Consider the following 4,615-nt stretch of genomic DNA (forward strand, 5'->3'; position numbering starts at 1 on the left):
TGTCCGCGACGGCAATTGAATGAAATCACGGGCTTGCGTTCGTTGCGTCAGACTAGAGGGGACGATCGCGAAAGCGCAAATAACGGCGCCCGTGACCTGCTTTCTGCTCTGTTTGCGCGCCTTCGTCATTTGTTGAGCGTTTTGTTTACGCTGTTCGATGCATCGGGCGCACTTGACCAGTTATTGGCCCATGTAATTGTTAGGTAGCTCTGTTTGAATAATTGAATTTTTTCCCATTAAAGTCTTATATTATCGCACTATTCTCTGGGTATTATCATTTTGTTTCAGTCGTCGGGAAATGTTCATTTTTCTCGCTGCATATATTCGAAATGGTGTCCATTTTATTGGTCTTGTAGTAATATATCCGGATAAACACAAGGTGTGTGCTGCAGAAAAGTAGTCCACTAAATGCTGCCCGAAATTTCTAAACTCACTTTTGTCCAGCACAAGCCTCTTTTTTGTGAAAGTTTGCCTTACGGCAAAATAAAAAGTTTTCGTATGTACAACACACTTCATTTTTTTCATTCTTTTCCTTGAGTGGGTAAATTTGGTGTTAGTCATTTTGAGACAGCGGGCCATTTCCACCATGTTAAGTGGTTTATTATTCTCATTCGCACAAATCAGTCGTTTATTTATTCTCGTGGTATTGCAGGGCAAATGATTGTCTCGCGTGATCCTAGTGTAGTGCAGTAAAGCGACTTCACAAAATGGTGGTATGGATGAGCCAGCATGCAGGCTGCTTGATTGTTGTTTTTTGATGATACAGAAATTGTGACGAATTACACAGAGACAGGTGCAGGTGTAAAAATGGGTTCTGCACCCTCATCGGATCCTGGCTGTTCAAAAAGTGTGGTTGCATCTGGCTACCTATGCTATGACTTATCGGTACTACTGTTTTTTCTTGCAGGCAGTGTTCCTTGAGCAGACAACCAGGACTCCCCTGCGCATGACACAACTTCAAATGAAGTCTGATTTCAGCGGAAACAACGGTATGAAAATGCAATAACTAAAACACATTCATTCCAATATTCTTTGTAAAGATGGCACCCAGGCCTGCACAGACAAAAGAATGATTCACTTGTAAAAATGCGAGGCCTTTCTTCAAGTGTTATGATGTTATATTTCGTATCTTATTTTGCCTCATGTTTAGTGACTCTTTCTATCAGTTCGCTACTACATGAACGTTATGAATTCACATAACGATTTCCTCAGCATGGAGCTTTGTAGTGTTTCAGCAACTCTAGCTATTCTATAAGATGCGTGGTTTTGCAGAGCCAACAAGAACTCTTTTTCTAAAATAGCTCTGTAAGAAATCTCCAGTTGTTAGTGAGTGCTTGTGCTGTGTTCTTTTCTTCGTCTTGTCAGGTTTGAGGTGTTCTTTCATTATGAATGTATACCAACTGCCCAGCTCTAAAGCCTATTACATTTTAACCCAACTAACCCTTCGAGTCATTACAGGTACAGACCTCCTGGGAATGCCACTTGAAGATCGGTGCAAGTTCTATATGTATCCTCTCCCACAACACATCTGGACGAAGAAAAAACGTAAGTTTGCGATTCCTTTTTACTGATAGCCGAGGAAGAAACCACCGATAAGAACACTTTACTTAAATGAAAAACGTTTCGGCTTCCACGTGGGATCCTTGTTCAAAATGAAACTGCCAGTACAAGGGGGGGAGGAGGATGTTTAAGTACAGCCAAAAATGTGACGCAGGTGGCGTCAGCACCGTGAAAGCACGTTTCCTGGGTTTAGTGCGACGTTCGCTCTGTTGCGTGTACTAGCGATTCCACCTGAAGGCGCGGAAACGTTTTTGTTTTCTTTTTTGCAAATGTATGTCAGTTTATCTCGTAGCCCAAAGTTTCTGCCTGTTCTGGGTGAGCATGCAGAAACATTTCGCGAGATATACTGGAACACGGCACGATTAAAATTCGGGAAGGTTGGACAGTATTACTATAGTGGCTTCGCGTTGTTCTGAACAATGCGGCCAAATTACTCTGTGTAACGATTACTGAAATGATGTCAAATTATTAGGAAAGGCCGTAAATCACTCCTCTGGTGTGGCCTTTCATTTCATTCTCTGGTCTCCGTCTTCATTTCCGTGCAATATATATTTCGTACTTCACATGCCTGTGGTTTGGTGTGAGGGGCTTATGGTTGCACTGGATTTTGTTCTTTTTCTGAAATTTTCTGTAGATGGCTCTTCAAGGTGGGGAAATCCAAGTGACGGCCCCTCACATATATACCTGCATCTGCGGCAGCAGGGAACAAGATGACCGCGGGAAATCTTCAGCGTGCCCTGATTTTGTGCCTGCTTGTGTACTAAGTTAATTGCGAGGCTTATCTCTGAATTTTTCCAAGCGCCTTTTTTCATGCAGGAAATTATATATCCCATTTAAAGTTTGTCCAAAAGACAGATTGCAATCGGCCTAGGAACTTGTTAGTGCTGCATAAAAAACGATAACTTGGCGTGGGAATCAAAACTCAGTTGGAACTGTAAAGAGGAACCTATAATATTAGACTGAGTGAAACAGAGAATGTAGGGAACATAGCCATAAACACTGCTTTGTATGAAAAAGTGAATTTGTAATAAATGTTCTTTCTACTTTCCCACATTCTGCGTTTTTTCTGTGGGGAACCATGACAAGAACGCTGTACTGGGAAAGTCCACCCCTGAGAACCATCTTATAATTGTAGCTCAAACTCGAATTCGTCTGAAATTGTTCAATGGCAGTATCCAAACAATTTGAAATGCTTTGCATACATCCGTGGAAATATTGAGGTAAAGAATTTGTATATTTGGCCATGTTTGTGAAGCTGCTCACGCAACATTTATTAAATAGGTTTAATAAGGATATATGAATAAACCGAATTTTACCTGGAAGTCTAAAGCAACATAGGAAACACCAATTCCCACAGGAATCCGCACTCGTCTAATACTCATTAAGGAACGATAATAACGTTGGGGTGGTTCGCAGCTTTGCTTTTTAATAAATAGCCCACAGGTGTTTCATAATAATAAATGTGAATGTTCAAAACTACTGATGCCAAACTTCTGGAAATGTGCTCCTGTTAAATGCGCAAATATGTGTGCATGTACTGCAATTCTCTTTTGATAATCATGGCCTAGGTTGTCAGACAAGAATTTTTGGCTTAAGGCTATGTTATCATAACTTTGGCGTCCTTTTGGAGTATGCTATCAAGTGCATGTTTCCACTCAAGCTTGGTTTCACTAAAGCCTAATGTTGTTTAACTAAAGCTCAATTTACCAAAAGACCTATCATGCATGTTTGAAATTGATACTGGTTTCTTAAATGGCACAAAGCTGATTCAAACATCAAATTTAGTTATGCCTGTTTATAAGACTTAAGCGTTGCCAATACTCACGAAGATTTTTGGGTGACAACCTGGGTAACGATTATCGAACAAGTATTGCAATGCATATATATTAAGACAACATTTTCAAGCTTTTTGGCACTGCTGTTTTAGGAATTATAAAAGTAACTTCTCTTTTAGCCCCAGCCGTGTGGCCGGCAGTTTATTCAAGGGTCGAAGAAAAGACACCCGACGCAAAAGTTTAGACGGTGCAATGGACAGCATGGTCGCACATATCTTCCACTAACGCAATGTTTGTTTACCACGCGGGAAAGGCGCCTTGGGGGTGTCGCCACAGCGGCGCCGGCGAAAGCGCGCATCGCGCGCAACATCACACCTTCCAATTTTTGTGGCCTTGGACGGCGGTAGATGTAACTTATATAAAGGTATACATGCTGAAAGCTGCAGAATGTAACCGATAACTGCGTAACCCTTACGTGTATACGTATATAAAGGTTACGAAGATATAGGTTACATTTGTACCTTATAAATTATAGGTTACAAAAATTCGAAAATGTATACCTCTATTAAGGGTTACCCAGCTTAGAGTGTACTCTGTGCGCGCGTGGTATGCGGGCGTGTATTGCAGAGTTTTAAGTGTATTGGGCTGAAGCAGCGCATCAGACAGGTGTCCAAATGATGGAGCCCCTTCACCGCCCCTTCTCTCCTGTCGTTCTGCCTCTGCAGCCTGACGCTTCGTGGTCTCCCGTCAGTTGATCAGCTCAATGCATTCCGACAGCCCGTCATCGTCAGCCCCAACAGCGAGTATAGCCTGTATCAGCTTTGGCTTTCTAAGCGCGTCCGAGACATCCAAGCGCAACTCCTTTGCAAGCTGAAGAGACTAGGGTTTTTAAACTCTTTCAAATTCGTGGGTGTCTAAATGTCTGAAGTGTTACTTTTCCACTGAACTGAGATAGTCTTGTGCGAATAACCCACGCGACAAAGTCTCGTCTACCAGCTATCCTACGAAGCCTGGTAGAACTCAGTAAAAATAGGTCCCGCACTGACCATTGACCGCCGTGAATTCTGCGAAGTCTGAAGCCGCCTTGACGTCCTAGATGTTGGATTCGCACCGCTGGCACCAGTTACACTGGCGGGTGCGTCCGCGAACCGAGCACCGTCACCTCCGTCGTGTAGTGGCAACGTGGTGGACGAGTGGCGAGCAAGAGAGCTGCCGCTGTTCCGGACGACGAAGAGCCGAGAGCAAAACGTAACTGTTTAATACATGGCGATGCGAGAACA

The 4,615-nt window shown here is 42.9% G+C and overlaps 1 long non-coding RNA gene across 1 annotated transcript; it reads left to right on the plus strand.

Annotated features, from left to right (window-relative positions):
- Positions 1 to 730: 730 nt before the first annotated feature.
- LOC144139477 (uncharacterized) lies at positions 731 to 2,792 on the plus strand. The gene is made up of 3 exons (XR_013316222.1): positions 731 to 989; positions 1,459 to 1,545; positions 2,195 to 2,792. It is a non-coding gene; the product is annotated as an uncharacterized LOC144139477 (long non-coding RNA).
- Positions 2,793 to 4,615: the final 1,823 nt, after the last annotated feature.

The sequence above is a fragment of the Haemaphysalis longicornis genome, unplaced genomic scaffold (genome assembly GCF_048455015.1).
Source record: "Haemaphysalis longicornis isolate Haplotype H1 unplaced genomic scaffold, Haemaphysalis longicornis Haplotype H1 scaffold_5, whole genome shotgun sequence".
NCBI classification, from domain to species: Eukaryota; Metazoa; Arthropoda; class Arachnida; order Ixodida; family Ixodidae; genus Haemaphysalis; species Haemaphysalis longicornis.